The following is a 21,382-nucleotide window of genomic DNA, read 5'->3' on the forward strand; positions in this document are numbered from 1 at the left end:
AAGACCCATTATAATACATTTTGATCAACATGACAAGCAATTGATAATGTAGGAAAGAACAGAGAATTGTACATAATCATTTGCATAGATGTACCAAAGCCTTTGCAATTTGTTCAAAGAAATTGCTTTTTTGATGACAATGATGTGAAGATTGAACAAGTAGTTTTGAGAATTTCAATTTTGATCTGAGTAATGTACCAAAAACTGTAATCAGAGCTTTTGTATTTGCAGCTGTTCATATGTCACAGTCTGTCCTGCCACTGTAGCTCAAGTTTTATTTTTATTTATTATTTTATGATGGTTTTCTTCTTCAGAGGGTTTGTGTTTGTCTTCAGAGGTCCTACTCTGCTCCCTGAGCTCCTTCCTCTTCAGCTGGCTCTCTTTCAACTATGGAAACACCCAGGTTATAATAATCCAGCTTCTCCTGTGGGTCTGACTTCTGCCTCCTGCTGGCCTGGAGAGACATGACAACACAGATCTGCATCACTCCTCTCTTCAGTTCAAGATAAACAGGCTGAGTGCTTCATTTCAACCAGTCCGCTAAACAAACATGTTCAGTACCTTCAGGATGAAATAGACGACAGTGTTAGACAGCAGCAGAGTCACCGGAAGGACGACCAGTCTGATGATGAAAACTGTTCTGTAAAGAGTCTTATCTGGATCTGATGAGACACATTCAGTCATCACATTAGATCACATGACATCATGAGGACAACAGCTCCCATCAAACAGAAACTTTAATGACGTTAAATCTCCTAAAATCAGTGAAGTCTGAAGCAGCTTGTTGATTCAGCTCTTAGAGAATAAGTTCATCTGATCCTCTCTGTATGCTGATGATGTTCAACAAAAAACACTCATGTGTTCACAGCTGAAGAATGAGAGAAAGTCTGCTGATTCTCTCCTTAAAGCTCCTGTCTGCTTAAAATGATTCAACTGATTGTTAACAGTCAACATCTTTACATGCAGTTAAATCAGATGTGATCCTGGTGAAGCTCTGAGTTCATCATGTAAACCCTGTTTATTATCATTATAGTGCTTATCTGGCTTCACTTTTACTTTCCACTACAACACAGTTGTTATGGTTGAATAATGTTCAAAAGCAGCAGGTCTGTAAATACACAGAGATGATTGGCTGAAGCAGCTCATGGTTCTGACACTGAGCTGACAGAGAGCAGCAAACTGCTCTGTTTACACTGTGTTCATACAAATGATTAAATACCATATACATACAGTATATTGTAACTGTAAACTGCTACTACTGCTGCTTTCTCTTGTAGTGTGAATATCCTTAAAGGTGCAGATTGTCTCAGTTTGAATCAATGAGCCTCCAGGAACAAGCTAACTTCTCTACCCTTTAGGATGCTGTCGTCCTGGATAAGTTCACAGTTCAGTCCAATGGAAACCACCAACTATCACTGTGACAGAGGAAGGAAAATATTACTGTCAGAGATGATGTCACTGATGGACTTACCTGAGCAGGTGATCTCCAGGATGGAGTAAGAGTGATCTGATGATACACAGTCACTCAGTGCAGATCCAGACTGAAGACATTCAGAGCTGATCCACCATACATATCTGCCTGAGTCTTCATTTCTGCTCCTTGTTGAAACAGCAGAGCCACAGTCCAAATATCTACATATTACATCTGCTTCCTTCAGGGTCCAGTCAGAGTAACTCACTGGTCTCCACTCTCCCTGTTTCACCTCCAGTGTACCTGCACAGCGACTGGCTCCTCCCACCAACCTAAGCCCTGAACAGAAACAAGAGAGTCATCAGTAAAAGAATAAAGTGAGTTTCATTAGAACAGAAACAAGAGAGTCATCAGTAAAAGAATAAAGTGAGTTTCATTAGAACAGAAATGAAGACAAATCAAAGCTGCAGCTCCTCTTCTACCTGAGCAGGTGAGTCCAACAGCTTTACCAGGTGAGCAGGTTCTTCTAGCTGAGTCTGATCTTCTACAGTCCAGGAGAGCAGACTCATGGCCTCCACACTGGAACTCTTTGGTCCACATTGGAGCCTCCACTTCTCCATAGAGCGCCCCCTGGAGGACTGAAGGAGCCTCACAGCCAAGCTCCCTACAGACCACCTCTGCATCCTGCTGGTCAAAGTCAGCTTCACACACTGAGGACCACGACTGCTCAGACTTCACCTCCAGTCTGCCTGAACACAGACTAGTCCCATTCACCAGCCTGACAGAGTCTGGAGAGAGAGAGGATTTACAGTTTATTTCTTAACTTACATACTATAACAACTATCACACATCTCATTGGGTTTTGTACATGTAATTTCAGTATTATCAACTTTTAGCTTTCTGCCTTCAAACTTTGTTTCTAGTCCGAGCCTCCAGTTGCAGACGGACCTTCACATGCTGGGAGGCAAGAAAAAGAGATTTGACAGGTTTACTGTGTGATGATGTTTGTAACTGGTTTAGCCTTAGTTTTTCTTTAGTGTAATATTGTGTTAATCATTATTTCAGCATATGCAATTCTTGTGTTTTATTTTTATCATTAAGTAGTGTTTACTGTAGGATTTGTTTGTAGTTCCAATGTATTGATTTTCATTTATTTTGTTTTCTGGTTCTCTCAGAGAAGCGCCAGCTCAGTTAATGGTGAGAGTGTTTGGTAACTTAACTTTAAAGGGGCTTTTGGGACTGTACAATACTTTTTTAATATATTTATTATATAATTTGAGCTTTTATTATATTATTTATTTTCTGATCTTATTATTATTGTTAATAAACGTTTCTATTTTTGGAAACACATCTTCGCTCCCTGCGTTTGACTTGGACTCATGACCTTTCTGTTTAGCTTCAGGTGTTGTATCCCCTATTCAATCAATCTTTATTTATAAAGCGCCAAATCGCAACAGAGTCATGTGAAGGCTCTTTCCACACAGAGCCCTAACCCTCAGAACCAGACTCAGAGTGGGAGAACATCTTTTAACAGGAAGAACCCTCAGAACCAGACTCAGAGTGGGAGAACGTCTTTTAACAGGAAGAACCCTCAGAACCAGACTCAGAGTGGGAGAACGTCTTTTAACAGGAAGAACCCTCAGAACCAGACTCAGAGTGGGAGAACATCTTTTAACAGGAAGAACCCTCAGAACCAGACTCAGAGTGGGAGAACATCTTTTAACAGGAAGAACCCTCAGAACCAGACTCATCTGGAACTGAACATCTGCCTGGACCGTTGGAGTAGAGAGGAGAAAGAGGAAGGAGAGGACAGAGAGGAAGGAGAGGAGAGAGAGGAAGGAGAGGAGAGAGAGGAAGGAGAGGAGAGAGAAGCACATTGAAGGTCCGGGACTGGAATCTGTCGTCCGGACGTCTCCAGGCCCAGATTACCTGTGAGACCAGAAAGCACAGACAACTCCGGGGAAGAAGTTTAGCTTATTGATGCATTAATAGAACATGAATGTTAATGGATATAGATGGATGGATAGAGAGAGAGAGGGAGGAGGAGAGAGGATAGATGGATGGATAGAGAGAGAGGGAGGAGGAGAGAGGATAGATGGATGGATAGAGAGAGAGAGGGAGGAGGAGAGAGGATAGATGGATGGATAGAGAGAGAGAGGGAGGAGGAGAGAGGATAGATGGATGGATAGAGAGAGAGGGAGGAGGAGAGAGGATAGATGGATGGATAGAGAGAGAGAGGGAGGAGGAGAGAGGATAGATGGATGGATAGAGAGAGAGAGGGAGGAGGAGAGAGGATAGATGGATGGATAGAGAGAGAGGGAGGAGGAGAGAGGATAGATGGATGGATAGAGAGAGAGAGGGAGGAGGAGAGAGGAGCCCAGTGCATCATGGGAGTCCCCCGGCAGTCTAAGCCTATAGCAGCATAAACTAGGAGCTGGAACCCCAACTAGAAGCTTTATCACAAAAAAAGCTGGGAGTGCGGTGTTCTAGTAGGTTCATAAGGTTCTACGAACTGGGAGCACAGTGTTCTAGTAGGTTCATAAGGTTCTATGAGCTGGGAGCGCAGTGTTCTAGTAGGTTCATAAGGTTCTATGAGCTGGGAGCACAGTGTTACAGTAGGTTAATGAGGTTCTATGAGCTGGGAGTGCAGTGTTCTAGTAGGTTCATAAGGTTCTATTACTGAGAGCGCAGTGTTCTAGTAGGTTCATGAGGTTTTATGAGCTGGGAGCGCAGTGTTCTAGTAGGTTCATAAGGTTCTATGAGCTCTTTCAGATATAATGGAGCCTGATCATTACGAGCTTTGAAAGTGAGGAGAAGGATTTTAAATTCTATCCTAGATTTTACAGGAATGTCCTGGGGGTGAAATTCCCCTTTAGGTTAGAGGTTACTTTATTCAGACCCGTAGGTAGATTTGTTTTGCAGTGAGTTGTCATCCATTCATCCATACATACAACATTACACCATAACAACCAAGGTGGCGCAGTTGGACATTGGTGAAAAAACAAAATCAGCTAAATTTAACCCTTGCCACATTAAGGAACAAAGTGATACAGGGGCTGAGAAAGGGTACAGCCGACTTTTTCCTGAATATGATTAGCGAAGTACAGTGGTATGAAAAAGTTTGGCCACCCCTGATCATTCTCAAGATTTTCCTTTATAAATCATTGGTTTTTCGGATCAGCAATTTCAGTTAAATATATCATATAGCAGACAAACACAGTGATATTTGAGAAGTGAAATGAAGTTTATAGGATTTACAGAAAGTGTGCAATAATTACTTAAACAAAAGTAGGCAGGTGCATAAATTTGGGCACCCCAACAGAAAAATTACATCAATATTTAGTAGATCCTCCTTTTGCAGAAATAACAGCCTCTAAACGCTTCCTATAGCTTCCAATGAGGGTCTGGATTCTGGTTGAAGGTATTTTTGACCATTCTTCTTTACAAAACATCTCCAGTTCAGTCAGGTTTGATGGTTTCCGAGCATGGACAGGCCGCTTTAAATCACACCACAGATTTTCAATAATATTCAGGTCTGGGGACTGAGATGGCCATTCCAGAACGTTGTACTTGTTCCTCTGCATGAATGCCTTAGTAGATTTTGAGCAGTGTTTAGGGTCGTTGTCTTGTTGAAGTATCCAGCCCCCGCGCAACTTCAACTTTGTCACTGATTCTTGAACATTGTTCGCAAGAATCTGCTGATACTGACTGGAATCTATGCGACCTTCAACTTTAACAAGATTGCCAGTACCTGCACTGGCCACACAGCCCCACAGCATGATGGAACCACCACCAAATTTTACTGTGGGTAGCAAGTGTTTGTCTTGGAATGCTGTGTTCTTCTTCCGCCATGCATACCGCCCCTTGTTATGTCCAAATAACTCAATTTTAGTTTCATCAGTCCATAGTACCTTATTCCAAAATGAAGCTGGCTTGTCCAAATGTGCTTTAGCATACCTCAAGCGACTCTGTTTGTGGCATGTGCGCAGAAAAGGCTTCTGCCGCATTACTCTCCCATACAGCATCTCCTTGTGCAAAGTGCACTGAATAGTTGAACGATGCACAGTGACACCATCTGCAGCAAGATCATGTTGTAGGTCTTTGGAGCTGGTCTGTGGGTTGAGCTTGACTGTTCTCACCATCCTTCGCCTCTGCTTATCTGAGATTTTTCTTGGCCTGCCACTTCGGGCCTTAACTAGAACTGTGCCTGTGGTCTTCCATTTCCTCACAATGTTCCTCACAGTGGAAACTGACAGCTTAAATCTCTGAGCTAGCTTTTTGTATCCTTCCCCTAAACCATGATGTTGAACAATCTTTGTTTTCAGGTCATTTGACAGTTGTTTTGAGGCTCCCATGTTGCCACTCTTCAGAGAAGATGCAAAGAGGAGAACAACTTGCAACTGGCCACCTTAAATACCCTTTCTCATGATTGGCTTCACCTGTGTATGTAGGTCAAGGGTCAATGAGCTTACCAAACAAATTTTGTGTTCCAATTATTAGTGCTAAAGGTATTCAAATCAATAAAACAACAAGGGTGCCCAAATTTATGCACCTGCCTACTTTTGTTTAAGTAATTATTGCACACTTTCTGTAAATCCTATAAACTTCATTTCACTTCTCAAATATCACTGTGTTTGTCTGCTATATGATATATTTAACTGAAATTGCTGATCCGAACAACCAATGATTTATAAAGGAAAATCTTGAGAATGATCAGGGGTGCCCAAACTTTTTCATACCACTGTAAGAGGGAACACTAAATAAATCCCGGACCAGATTAAGAAACTGACAGAACAACATCACAACATAGAAAGTAATTTCTTAACTCAAGCATGAAGTAGAACTGAAAGAGATTTGTGTAAATGAGTCATATTCATCAATATTTCTGTTCTCTGAACACTGTTCCATCATTCAAACTTCACATTATATCAATATCAGTTTCATATTATAATGTTTGACTGAGCTGGTTCAGGAGAAGTGCAGAGTGAGAATGAACCACAGCAGGTTGATTAAAGGTGCAGATTGTCTCAGTTTGAATCAATGAGCCTCCAGGAACAAGCTAACTTCTCTACCCTTTAGGATGCTGTCGTCCTGGATAAGTTTACAGTTCAGTCCAATGGAAACCACCAACTATCACTGTGACAGAGGAAGGAAAATATTACTGTCAGAGATGATGTCACTGATGGACTTACCTGAGCAGGTGAGCTCCAGGATGGAGGAAGAGGAACCTGAAAATATGCAGTCCCTCAGTGCAGATCCAAAATGAAGACAGTAAGGTCTGATCTCCCATACATATCTGTCTGAGGCTTCATTTCTGCTTCTTGTTGAAACAGCAGAGCCACAGTCCAAATATCTACATATTATAGCTGCTTCGTTCAGGGTCCAGCCAGGGGAGCTCACTGGTCTCCACTCTCCATATTTCAGCTGCAGTGTACCTTCACATTGACTGGCTCCTCCCACCAACCTGACAGTCTCTGAACAGAAACAAGAGAGCCATCAGTAAAAGAATAAAGTGAGTTTCATTAGAACAGAAACAAGAGAGTCATCAGTAAAAGAATAAAGTGAGTTTCATTAGAACAGAAACAAGAGAGTCATCAGTAAAAGAATAAAGTGAGTTTCATTAGAACAGAAACAAGAGAGTCATCAGTAAAAGAATAAAGTGAGTTTCATTAGAACAGAAACAAGAGAGTCATCAGTAAAAGAATAAAGTGAGTTTCATTAGAACAGAAACAAGAGAGTCATCAGTAAAAGAATAAAGTGAGTTTCATTAGAACAGAAACAAGAGAGTCATCAGTAAAAGAATAAAGTGAGTTTCATTAGAACAGAAACAAGAGAGTCATCAGTAAAAGAATAAAGTGAGTTTCATTAGAACAGAAACAAGAGAGTCATCAGTAAAAGAATAAAGTGAGTTTCATTAGAACAGAAACAAGAGAGTCATCAGTAAAAGAATAAAGTGAGTTTCATTAGAACAGAAACAAGAGAGTCATCAGTAAAAGAATAAAGTGAGTTTCATTAGAACAGAAACAAGAGAGTCATCAGTAAAAGAATAAAGTGAGTTTCATTAGAACAGAAACAAGAGAGTCATCAGTAAAAGAATAAAGTGAGTTTCATTAGAACAGAAATGAAGACAAATCAAAGCTGCAGCTCCTCTTCTACCTGAGCAGGTGAGTCCAACAGCTTTACCAGGTGAGCAGGTTCTTCTAGCTGAGTCTGATCTTCTACAGTCCAGGAGAGCAGACTCATTGCCTCCACACTGGAACTCTTTGGTCCACATTGGAGCCTCCACTTCTCCATAGAGCGCCCCCTGGAGGACTGAAGGAGCCCCACAGCCAAGCTCCCTACAGACCACCTCTGCATCCTGCTGGTCAAAGTCAGCTTCACACACTGAGGACCACGACTGCTCAGACTTCACCTCCAGTCTGCCTGAACACAGACTAGTCCCATTCACCAGCCTGACAGAGTCTGGAGAGAGAGAGAGGATTTAATATTTAATATTAATCTCCATTTCTTAACTTACATATTATAACAAATATCACACATCTCATTGGGTTTTGTACATGCCATTTCAGTATTATCAACTGTTAGCTTTCTGCCTTCAAACTTTGTTTCTAGTCCGAGCCTCCAGTTACAGACGGACCTTCACATGCTGGGAGGCAAGGAAGAACCCTCAGAACCAGACTCAGAGTGGGAGAACATCTTTTAACAGGAAGAACCCTCAGAACCAGACTCAGAGTGGGAGAACGTCTTTTAACAGGAAGAACCCTCAGAACCAGACTCAGAGTGGGAGAACATCTTTTAACAGGAAGAACCCTCAGAACCAGACTCAGAGTGGGAGAACATCTGCCTGGACCGGTTGGAGAAGAGAGGAGAGAGAGGAAGGAGAGGAGAGAGAGGAAGGAGAGGAGAGAGAAGCACATTGAAGGTCCGGGACTGGAATCTGTCATCCGGACGTCTCCAGGCCCAGATTACCTGTGAGACCAGAAAGCACAGACAACTCCGGGGAAGAAGTTTAGCTTATTGATGCATTAATAGAACATGAATGTTAATGGATATAGATGGATGGATAGAGAGAGAGAGGGAGGAGGAGAGAGGATAGATGGATGGATAGAGAGAGGGAGGGAGGAGGAGAGAGGATAGATGGAAGGATAGAGAGAGAGAGGGAGGAGGAGAGAGGAGCCCAGTGCATCATGGGAGTCCCCCGGCAGTCTAAGCCTATAGCAGCATAAACTAGGAGCTGGAACCCCAACTAGAAGCTTTATCACAAAAAAAGCTGGGAGTGCGGTGTTCTAGTAGGTTCATAAGGTTCTATGAGCTGGGAGCGCAGTGTTCTAGTAGGTTCATAAGGTTCTATGAGCTGGGAGCGCAGTGTTCTAGTAGGTTCATAAGGTTCTATGAGCTGGGAGCGCAGTGTTCTAGTAGGTTCATAAGGTTCTATGAGCTGGGAGCACAGTGTTCTAGTAGGTTCATAAGGTTCTACGAACTGGGAGCGCTGTGTTCTAGTAGGTTAATAAGGTTCTATGAGCTGGGAGCACAGTGTTCTAGTAGGTTCATAAGGTTCTACGAACTGGGAGCGCTGTGTTCTAGTAGGTTCATAAGGTTCTACGAACTGGGAGCGCAGTGTTCTAGTAGGTTCATAAGGTTCTATGAGCTGGGAGCACAGTGTTCTAGTAGGTTCATAAGGTTCTATGAGCTGGGAGCGCAGTGTTCTAGTAGGTTCATAAGGTTCTATGAGCTGGGAGTGCAGTGTTCTAGTAGGTTCATAAGGTTCTATGAGCTGGGAGCACAGTGTTCTAGTAGGTTGATAAGGTTCTATGAACTGGGAGCGCAGTATTCTGGTAGGTTGATAAGGTTCTATGAGCTGGGAGCGCAGTGTTCTAGTAGGTTCATAAGGTTCTATGAGCTGGGAGCACAGTGTTCTAGTAGGTTCATAAGGTTCTATGAGCTGGGAGCACAGTGTTCTAGTAGGTTCATAAGGTTCTATGAGATGGGAGCACAGTGTTCTAGTAGGTTGATAAGGTTCTATGAACTGGGAGCGCAGTATTCTGGTAGGTTGATAAGGTTCTATGAGCTGGGAGCGCAGTGTTCTAGTAGATTCATAAGGTTCTACGAACTGGGAGCGCTGTGTTCTGGTAGGTTCATAAGGTTCTATGAGCTGGGAGCACAGGGTTCTAGTAGGTTCATAAGGTTCTATGAGCTGGGAGCGCAGTGTTCTAGTAGGTTCATAAGGTTTTATGAGCTGGGAGCGCAGTGTTCTAGTAGGTTCATAAGGTTCTATGAGCTGGGAGCGCAGTGTTCTAGTAGGTTCATAAGGTTCTATGAGCTGGGAGCGCAGTGTTCTAGTAGGTTCATAAGGTTCTATGAGCTGGGAGCGCAGTGTTCTAGTAGGTTCATAAGGTTCTATGAGCTGGGAGCGCAGTGTTCTAGTAGGTTCATAAGGTACTATGAGCTGGGAGCGCAGTGTTCTAGTAGGTTCATAAGGTTCTATGAGCTGGGAGCATTGTTCCAGCAGGTTCATAAGGTTCTATGAGCTCTTTCAGATATAATGGAGCCTGATCATTACGAGCTTTGAAAGTGAGGAGAAGGATTTTAAATTCTATCCTAGATTTTACAGGAATGTCCTGGGGGTGAAATTCCCCTTTAGGTTAGAGGTTACTTTATTCAGACCCGTAGGTAGATTTGTTTTGCAGTGAGTTGTCATCCATTCATCCATACATACAACATTACACCATAACAACCAAGGTGGCGCAGTTGGACATTGGTGAAAAAAACAAAATCAGCTAAATTTAACCCTTGCCACATTAAGGAACAAAGTGATACAGGGGCTGAGAAAGGGTAAAGCCGACTTTTTCCTGAATATGATTAGCAAAGTAAGAGGGAACACTAAATAAATCCCGGACCAGATTAAGAAACTGACAGAACAACATCACAACATAGAAAGTAATTTCTTAACTCAAGCATGAAGTAGAACTGAAAGAGATTTGTGTAAATGAGTCATATTCATCAATATTTCTGTTCTCTGAACACTGTTCCATCATTCAAACTTCACATTATATCAATATAAATTTCATATTATAATGTTTGACTGAGCTGGTTCAGGAGAACTGCAGAGTGAGAATGAACCACAGCAGGTTGATTAAAGGTGCAGATTGTCTCAGTTTGAATCAATGAGCCTCCAGGAACAAGCTAACTTCTCTACCCTTTAGGATGCTGTCGTCCTGGATAAGTTTACAGTTCAGTCCAATGGAAACCACCAAATATCACTGTGACAGAGGAAGGAAAATATTACTGTCAGAGATGATGTCACTGATGGACTTACCTGAGCAGGTGAGCTCCAGGATGGAGGAAGAAGAAGCTGATGATACACAGTCCCTCAGTGCAGATCCAGACTGAAGACAGTCAGATCTGATCCACCATACAGATCTGTCTGAGGCTTCATTTCTGCTCCTTGTTGAAACAGCAGAGCCACAGTCCAAATATCTACATATTACATCTGCGTCCTTCAGGGTCCAGTCAGAGTCACTCAGGGTCCGGTCAGAGTCATATTCGTAAAACTGTATCCATTCATCTTCACTCACTGGTCTCCACTCTCCCTGTTTCATCTCCAGTGTACCTGCACAGCGACTGGCTCCTCCCACCAACCTGACAGGATCTGAACAGAAACAAGAGAGTCATCAGTAAAAGAATAAAGTGAGTTTCATTAGAACAGAAACAAGAGAGTCATCAGTAAAAGAATAAAGTGAGTTTCATTAGAACAGAAACAAGAGAGTCATCAGTAAAAGAATAAAGTGAGTTTCATTAGAACAGAAACAAGAGAGTCATCAGTAAAAGAATAAAGTGAGTTTCATTAGAACAGAAACAAGAGAGTCATCAGTAAAAGAATAAAGTGAGTTTCATTAGAACAGAAATGAAGACAAATCAAAGCTGCAGCTCCTCTTCTACCTGAGCAGGTGAGTCCAACAGCTTTACCAGGTGAGCAGGTTCTTCTAGCTGAGTTTGATCTTCTACAGTCCAGGAGAGCAGACTCATTGCCTCCACACTGGAACTCTTTGGTCCACATTGGAGCCTCCACTTCTCCATAGAGCGCCCCCTGGAGGACTGAAGGAGCCCCACAGCCAAGCTCCCTACAGACCACCTCTGCATCCTGCTGGTCAAAGTCAGCTTCACACACTGAGGACCACGACTGCTCAGACTTCACCTCCAGTCTGCCTGAACACAGACTAGTCCCATCCACCAGCCTGACAGAGTCTGGAGAGAGAGAGGATTTAATATTTAATATTAATCTCCATTTCTTAACTTACATATTATAACAAATATCACACATCTCATTACAAACATAAATATCTCTGGAGATTCCCTTTTGAGCCTGGATGGGGAGTCTCTGGTGGCCAGGTCTTGGCCCATGAGGCCTGGTCAGGTGCAGCCTGAAGAAGCAACATGAAGCTGCTCCCTGAGCCCACCACACACAGATTATGGAATATTATATCATGGACAAATGTGTACTTGAGAACAGGGTTTTGTACATGTAATTTCAGTATTATCAACTTTTAGTTTTCTGCCTAATAACTTTGTTTCTAGTCCGAGCCTCCAGTCGCAGTCTTGCAGGCTCACCTTCACATGTTGGGAGGCAAGGAAAACTGCACACAGAGATTTGTCAGGTTTACTGTGTGATGGTGTTTGTAAAAGACTTTTGTACACTGATTCACAAATGACTGAATGCAGCCACTCATAGCACCATGAATTGTGCATCATTTGCAACTCTGTCCAGTCTCAAGGTGTGATTCATAAAAGGTATTCTGCTAATGGTATGAAAGCACAAACATGCCCTTGGAGTTTTACATCTAAAGAGTGTTTTGCATCGAAATGAGTGAACTGAGCGGAGCTGCAGTGTTTCAGGCTTCAGCAATAGATCAACAAAATAGGAGAAATGTGGACTCTTAAACATTAGATCTCTCTCCTCTAAAGGTGCATTAATCAATGATGTAATATCAGGAAGAATACACCAGCCTAAATGAATCCAGTCCTCCCAGTCACATTAATACTCACATTCCTCCAGACACCGGCCCAGCAGGTGGAGTTGCAGCCATTTTTAACTCAGACTTAATAATTAATCCCAGACCTAAACTTAGTTATAAATCATTTGAAAGTCTTGTTCTCAGTCTTTCTCATCCAGCCTGGAAAACTTTACATCCGGTTGTATTTGTTGTAACATACCGTCCTCCTGGCCCGTATGCTGAATTTTTATCTGACTTCTCAGAGTTTTTATCAGATTTAGTCCTCAGTACTGATAAAGTAATTATAGTAGGTGACTTTAACATTCATGTGGATGTTGATAATGAAGCTTTAACACTGCATTTATTTTATTATTAGATTCAATTGGCTTCTCTCAAAATGTGAATGAACCCACTCACTGTTATAACCACACCCTCGACCTTGTTTTGACATATCTCAACTCAACTCAACTTTATTTATATAGCACTTTAAAATAACCACAGCTGAAACAAAGTGCTGTACATAAATAGATAAAACACAGGAACATAAAACAACATATGGTATTAAAGTCGAACATTTAATAGTTTTCTCTCATAATCCTTCTTTATCAGACCATTATTTAATAACGTTTGAATTCCTATTACTGGACTATACGCCGTTAGACAAACATGTTCTTACTAGATGTCTGTCTGATGGTGTTGTCACTAAATTTAGAAATAATTCAGAGAACAGCTCCATGGTACAATTCTCAAACTAGACAGTTAAAGCAAACTTCACATAAACTAGAAAGATTTTGGCGTTCTACTAAATTAGAAGAATCTCACTTAGTTTGGCAAAACAGTCTTAAAGCATATAAGAAGGCCCTCCGTAACGCCAGAGCTGCCTGTTACTCATCACTAATAGAAGAGAATAAAAACAGTCCAAGGTTTCTTTTCAGTACTTTGGCTAAACTGACAAAGAGTCATAACCAGTGGCGGCTAGTTAATACGGGGTCAACTTAAACATATTAAATATAAATGAACTAGATAATGCTAAATAATTATGAAATAAAAAGTATTTGCTCGTAAAATGTGCCTGTTAGTCTCTCAGCACCTGTCAGCATTACAAATTGATTCCAAAAGGTATTTTATTAATTTCTATGTACTTCCTGTGTGCTGGACTAATGGGAGTCAATGTAAGCCCTCAAACTTGTGACAAGCACATGACCTGAAGCTGCTCTCTCATTGGCCTCCTTCAGTTTTCCCGAACACGCCCACTTTAATTGGCAGCGAATTGTTGTTGTTTTAAGTCTTTTAATCTACTGTGATTGGACAGTTCCGGCTGTCATTCACGCCTCCTGTCAGCTGTAGTTTCAGGAGATGACGTTAAAGTGGAGCCGCGGAAATTAAAGAAGATTATTTGGTAATTTCTCTACAAAAACATCATTTCACAAGACTTTAACTAGAAGACAATAAGAGGATAAAGCAGTTTGGACCGGACCGGCTTGAGCAGCAGGAGGTGATGGAGGAGCTGAGACCCGGAGCTTCTCCCGCTGCTGTGATGATAAACGGAGCTGGCTAGCTGGATGCAGTGTGAGTTATTCCTTTTATTGCTTTATCTGTTTGCTGCTTCAAAGTGTCGGCACTGAAACGTTGTGGGGAACGTGACCTAAAACACTAAAGTAGCTGCAGCCATCAGGACAATAGCATGAAGCTAAGTTGTTTTTAGCAGACTTAGCATTGCTGAGCTCTTTCTGCAGCTGTTTCACCACATTTAACCCCAACTCTGGACCTCCTCTATGCCAAGCTCCACAAGAGGAACATAGAGTCAGTCAGTGTTTGCATCCAGCAGCTCCAACAGGACTAAACATCAGGTACTAGCTGCATTCCTCTTATTCATACTGTAAACGGTTAAAAAGACTTTATAAAAGACATAAATATGAAGTGTAGAAAATTTAAATGCAGGATAATCATTTTTGACTATTACAGTTAATTTGAGGTACATTTCATTATGAAAATAAGAAGTTAAATAAGTTATGCTTAATCACAGCAGTGTGTAGTGCTTAATGTGCCATCTACTGTCATGTTTAGGTATTGCAACAACTAACACAATACCAACAAGACACAATAACTAAAATATAGGTGGTGTCTCTTTTTAAGCATAATAACCTATCGATACCTCTGCTTTCACTGCTGGTATCTTTAGGTGATGTGAATGGGTATTTTAAACCAGGGGACATTATAGTCTCTCTCCATAAATGTTAATTGTTATGCAGATGATGCTCAATTATATCTTTCAATAAAGCTAGATTAAATCAACCAGTTAACTAAACTACAAACATGCATTAAGGATATAAAGAGCTGGATGAGCTGCAACCTCTGCTACTAAACTAAGAAAAAACAGAAAAAAGTTATTGTGCTTAGAGACACATGATCTAATGATATAACTACTCTGGATGGCATCACTCTGCCTCCAGCAGCACTGTAAGGAACCTAGCAGTTTATATTTGATCAGGATTTGTCCTTTACCTCTCATATAAAACACATTTTGCCTTTTTTCATCTACGTAATATTGTTCAAATCAGACACATCCTGTCTCGCTGAAAAACTAGTCCATGCAGTTGTTACTACTAGCTAAGCTAGCCTGCTACTTTGATAGCCTCGTCACCAGATCCAGATCCATTCCTCAACTGGTCCAGATGGTTACTGCTGATGATCCTTCTGGTGTTAAATCTGCACTCAGAGTCCCTGAATGTCTGATTAATGAACTCCTTCAAAGGCAGGCAGTGTGCCTGTTCCACAATGGAACAATAAGTAGAGTTCATGTCCAGTACTTCCTGTAAACAATCCCATAATAATAATAATAATAATAATAATAATAATAATAATAATACTACTATAGGCACAGAAATTAGCCGTGTGCAGCAGACAGTGATGACATAAAACTGTGATGACTGTACCAAATCTGGATTTTCACTTTCCAATGCTAACATTAGCATATTCTATGAGTTGTTATTTTTGAGAGTATTTGGTCATAAACCCAAATAGACTGATGGAGGTGTGAGTAACGTCCTCCAGCTCCTCCTGGAGGATCAGAGGTGTTCCCAGACCACATGAGATACAGTCTCTGCTTTTACCTGGTTGGTGATCATCTTCAGCCTGGAGTTCTGGAGAGAAAATCACACAATTAATATTTATATTGGTGCAGAGCTGTGAACTGAACAAACACTGTGAGGCTTTCCAGCAGCTCAGAGCTCATCTCAGTGAAAACACTCATTATTGAACTCACTCAGGAGTCATTTGACCAGTTTACCACTGACCTGCAAACTGGACCTCAATATGACTTTTACATCTGTTTTACCAAATATGCCACAGACTGTTATAAGATATCAGTGGAGTTATAAGATACACAAGAATTATAAATTAATCCATTAATTAAAATGAGCACAGAAAAAAAACACAAATCAAGTATTGTTAACAAGCTTCAATCACTCTGCTAGCGTAACATCGGCCGGTCGCCAATGTTACTGCTCCTCTGAATCTCTTCTCATCTCAGAATATTCACAGAAAAATAATAAAGACAAAAAGTTGTTGAATTAATAATATCTCTGAGTCATCACAAAGAAAAGTAAACCACAGAAAATGGTAAAAACGGAGCATTCCTACAATTTTGTGATGACCTGGAAATATCCTCGTAATAATGGATAAACATCATAAACATTTACTGAATGGAGAAAATAAAATACACATTTTTTGTCAAAATGCATTTTAATGCTGAAACTATCTTAAAATATTGAATTTTACACTGAGAATGTCAGTGGTGTGTGTGTGTGTGTTCTTGTATTCAGTACATTATGGGGACTCACTTCTCTTTTGAGGACTTTATGATGGCTCATAATTATTCAAACAGCTCATAAAAGGTTAAACAGTTTCAGTACTGTGATGGGTATTTTATATATGTGCATTAGTTTGTATAAGTACACATTTAACTCTCCCGTAGCTCCTGATGCTTGCATGTAAATGTTTTTGTTCACTGTTATAGAGAAGTTCTTTAATGTCTGATTAAAATAACAAAATAACACATCAAATGTAAAATCCTAAATAAAAAAGCCAAGCTTCCATAATAATAAAACCATTTGTAGAATAATAAAAAGTCACTTATTAAATGAGAAAAGTCACACATCAAATTCAGCTGCATCCTTTTTAATTTTCAGGTCTATGTTTAGCTTTCGCCACCAGATGTCACCATTTCATTATTTAACAAAGGTCTTCCTCATGTATAGCTGCCATGTCTGATGTGTGATGTGGTGGCTTGTAATTTGTTGTGTTTGCCTGTCAATCAAACCTTCCTTCAAAGTCCCTCCCTGCTCTTCTTAATATATCCTCACTCCCTGCGAGGTCACATGACCAACCAACACGGTCAGAAGATCTTACATTTATATGCTTTACATTTGTATTATTTGATGATGAGCACTTTCAGTACTGGTTTGTTAATTGATGTTATGGTTAGGGTTAATAGGATAAAAGTCATTACAACAAGTATCAGCAAACCTTCCTTCAAAGTCCCTCCCTACGTCACATGACCAACCAACACGGTCCGAAGATCTTACATTTACATGCTTTACATTTTCATTACTTCATGTTAAAGAAATTAAACTCATTATAACAAGTATGAGAACTTTTACTGAACACACTTCACTACATTTTACTGACCATGTTGACTTTTCCTGCAGTTTTTAAAGCAGCTGTTTGAACTCAGTGTTTTTCCAGGACAGCAGAGTCTTACCTGAGCTCCACAGCAGCAGCAGCAGCATCAGCAGGTGATCCATGTCCAGGCAGGCGTCTGTCTCCGTCTCGGTGTCGTCTCTCTCTGCTCGTCTGTCGGACTCATCGTGTCTTTTTATGTTTAATCAGATGTGATGTTTCCTCTGAATCATTTATCTCATCATCAGCTTCATGTGGTTTGTGACAGGATGCTGCTGGCTGAGACGCTCTGAGCTGCTTCATCATGTGACTGACAGCTAAAGTAAATCCAACACACATCTCACTCATGCACACTCCAATACAAGTTAATTGCATTTAATTTAATCCTTTTAAAAAGTTGGACCAACCATTAAAAACTTGTTGCTCACATGTGGTTCAGATCGCCATGGCAACACATAGCCAATCATGAAAGCTACTGATATGTTGATAGACAGCGAGATGGACCAATCAGAGGGTGTGGTGGGCTCTCTTGAACAGCAGGCTGTGACAGGAAAGAGCGCGAGGACAAACTTACTGATGAGCATCTGAGATTATACTGCTGTTACCATGGAAACATATCAGTTATTGCGACATACAGCAGTGACTGCCGCAGAGCTGTTTTTTTTAATTGAGTGCAACTTTAATGTTTAACATGAAGACTCAGACAATAACCCAAACACCAGAAGAAGAAAAAATAATGAAATTAACTCAATAAGTGTTGGATTAAAGCTGTATCTGAGTGTGTTAGAGTGTTTTCTGTGTGTTTGCATGGCTATCTTTGTGAGGACCAGCATGATTTCTCTCATGTTTGAAGTGAGGACCTTTATACAAAGTGAGGACATTTGATCCGGTCCTCACTTTGTTTCCACTGTTTATATGCTGCTGTCAGAAAAGTGCTTAAATGGTGTGTGTATGTTACCTGCACACACATCTGCATCCTTTTAGAAAAGTTGGACCAACCAATCAACACTTGTTGCTCACATGTGGTTCAGATCGCCGTGGCAACACACAGCCAATCATGAAAGCTACTGATATGGTGACTGACAGCGAGATGGGGGCCTCTCTTGAACAGCAGGCTGTGAAAGGGTTAATGTGCATCAGATAAAGTGACAGGAAAGAGGGCGAGGACAAATTTACTGATGAGCAGCTGAGATTATACTGCTGTTACCATGGAAACATATCAGTTATTGCGACATACAACAGTGATGTTGCAATAACAAAAGCGTAGGATTAATACTGTGTGTGTGTGTGTGTGTGTGTGTGTGTGTGCATGTGTGTGTGTAACTGTTTGCATGTGTGTGTGTAACTGTGTGCATGTGTGTGTGTGTAACTTTGTGCATGTGTGTGTGTGTGTAACTATTTGCATGTGTGTGTGTGTAACTGTGTGCATGTGTGTGTGTGTAACTTTGTGCATGTGTGTGTGTGTGTAACTGTGTGCATGTGTGTGTAACTGTTTGCATGTGTGTGCATGTGTGTGTGTGTAACTGTTTGCATGTGTGTGTGTTGGCATGTGTGTGCGTGTAACTGTGTGCATGTGTGTGTGTGTGTGTGTGTGTGCATGTGTGTGTGTGTAACTGTGTGCATGTGTGTGTGTGTAACTGTTTGCATGTGTGTGTGTGTGTAACTGTTTGCATGTGTGTGTGTGTAACTGTGTGCCTGTTTGCATGTGTGTGTGTGTAACTGTTTGCATGTGTGTGTGTGTGTGTGCATGTGTGTGTAACTGTTTGCATGTGTGTGTGTAACTGTGTGCTTGTGTGTGTGTAACTGTGTGCAAGTGTGTGTGTGCGCATGTGTGTGTGTGTGTGTAACTGTTTGCATGTGTGTGTGTAACTGTGTGCATGTGTGTGTGTGTGTGTGTGTGTGTGTGTGTGTGTGTGTGTGTGTGTGTGTGTGTGTATTTTAATTAAAATCTGTCTGACCCAGGTAATGATATTACGTTTTCTGAATTCCTGTCGGACTTTTTAACACAGTTTTTACTTACAGAAGTGGCTTATTACTTCTTCAAAGAGGTATTTTGATTGTCCGCTGCATTATGGCAGAAATAAAAGTTCATTTGGAGGTGAAGGTAAAGGAATGTTTTCTTGAGTAACAAATGTTCATGTTTTGCTTCACAGATGACAAGACAGATTTAACATGTCGCTCACAATCTCTAATGAGATTAACAGTGAAGCCATTATTGTCTTCATTCCGGGTGGAAAGTTCATTTGAAGTGTAAAACCTGAGAATTTACACCTTTTCCTTGTGTAGTTAAGTCTCTGAGCGAGACGTGTATTTGGGAGGACCGTAGCTATTTACATTTCTGTGGATCCCAATTTATGACGGTCTCACCAGATAAGGGCAGCCCGATCGGACTTTCTGTCTCTTTTTGAATCAGAGCCAGATGTTCCACTACATGTGTGTGAAACATCACAGCAGTGACTGCTGCAGAGCTGTTTGTGTCACTGTTTTTGAAATAATATCAAATATTCATTAAATTGATCTTTTTTTAAACAGATTTATTGGAACAACAGCTTGTAAATAAGATGTGTGAGTTGCAGAGCAGGAGGCATAAAGGTTAAAAGAAATTAAAATAAAAAGGAGATCAAAGCAGTATCTTGTAAAGGTGACAGCTGTTTTGACTTTTAACAGTTTTTATATTAAATATATTAATGCTGAAAATAAAACATTAAAACAGTAATAAATCAAGTTAATCCACCAGAAACATTTCGGCTGTTAAACGTTCTCATGATGAAGCAGCTGCTCCGATGACACCTTGACCAATAGGAGCAGCTGCTCCGATGACACCTCGACCAATAGGGTCAGCTGCTCCAATGACACCTCGACCAATAGGAGCAGCTGCTCCGATGACACCTCGACCAATAGGAGCAGCAGCTCCGATGACACCTCGACCAATAGGAGCAGCCGCTGAGGTCACATGGTCACACACAGTTAAGAGGAGAAGTGAGTACAGCTGGTGATGAGAAGAGCTGCAGGTTCACCTCCAACATGTGAGTTAAGTGTGTGTGTGTGTGTGTGTGTGTGTGTGTGTGTGTGTGTGTGTGTGTGTGTGTGTGTGTGTGTGTGTGTGTGTGTGTGTGTGTGTGTGTGTGTGTGTGTGTGTAATGATTCCTCCTGTTCACACTGACCATTAGATCCTTCATAATGTTTACAATGGAAGTGATGGAGGAGTAAATCCACAGTCCTCCTAGCCTCCCCCGGATGTCTGAACTCCTGACCCGATCTCTAAGGCTGAGCCCAGACTCTCTCTGCTTGGATCCAGCATCTCATTGTTTGGGTCACTACCCTAAGCTGGTGAGCAGAGGTGAGGGTTGGGACGTAGACTGACTGCTAAACTGAGAGCTTCACCTTCAGGCTCAGCTCTTTCTCCACCAGGACGGTCATCACTGCTGTTGCTGCACCCATCCACCTGATGCAGCACCCATCCACCTGTCAATCTCACGCTGCATCTGACCCTCAATGTGAAGAAGACCCCCAGATACTTAAACTCCACCACTTGGGGCAGTAATCCCCCCCCCCCTCTCTCTCAACCCTGAGGGGGCAGTCACCTTGTTCCAGCAGAGCACCATGGCCTCAGATGTGGAGGTGTTGACTCTTATCCCGACCGCTTCTCATTTAGCTACAAACCCTCCCAGAGCCTGTTGGAGGACTTCACCTGTAGAGTCCAGCAGCACAACATCAACCACGAAAAGCAGAGAGTTGATTCTGAGGTCCCCAAATTGGACTCTCTCTGTCCATGAAGATCCCAAACAGGATCAGAGACCAGGGACAGCCCTGATAGAGCCCCTCCACCTGCTGCTGCACCCATCCACCTGATGCAGCACCCATCCACCTGTCAATCTCACGCTGCATCTGACCCTCAATGTGAAGAAGACCCCCAGATACTTAAACTCCACCACTTGGGGCAGTAACCCCCCCCAAAACCCTGAGGGGGCAGTCACCTTGTTCCAGCAGAGCACCATGGCCTCAGATGTGGAGGTGTTGACTCTTATCCCGACCGCTTCTCATTTAGCTACAAACCCTCCCAGAGCCTGTTGGAGGACTTCACCTGTAGAGTCCAGCAGAATAACATCAACCACAAAAAGCAGAGAGTTGATTCTGAGGTTCCCAAACTGGACTCTCTCTGTCCATGAAGATCCCAAACAGGATCAGAGACCAGGGACAGCCCTGATAGAGCCCATCCACCTGCTGCTGCACCCATCCACCTGATGCAGCACCCATCTACCTGCTGCTGTACCCATCCACCTGATGCTACACCCATCCA

This window comes from Scomber japonicus, chromosome 20 (assembly GCF_027409825.1).
Source record: "Scomber japonicus isolate fScoJap1 chromosome 20, fScoJap1.pri, whole genome shotgun sequence".
Taxonomy (NCBI): domain Eukaryota; kingdom Metazoa; phylum Chordata; class Actinopteri; order Scombriformes; family Scombridae; genus Scomber; species Scomber japonicus.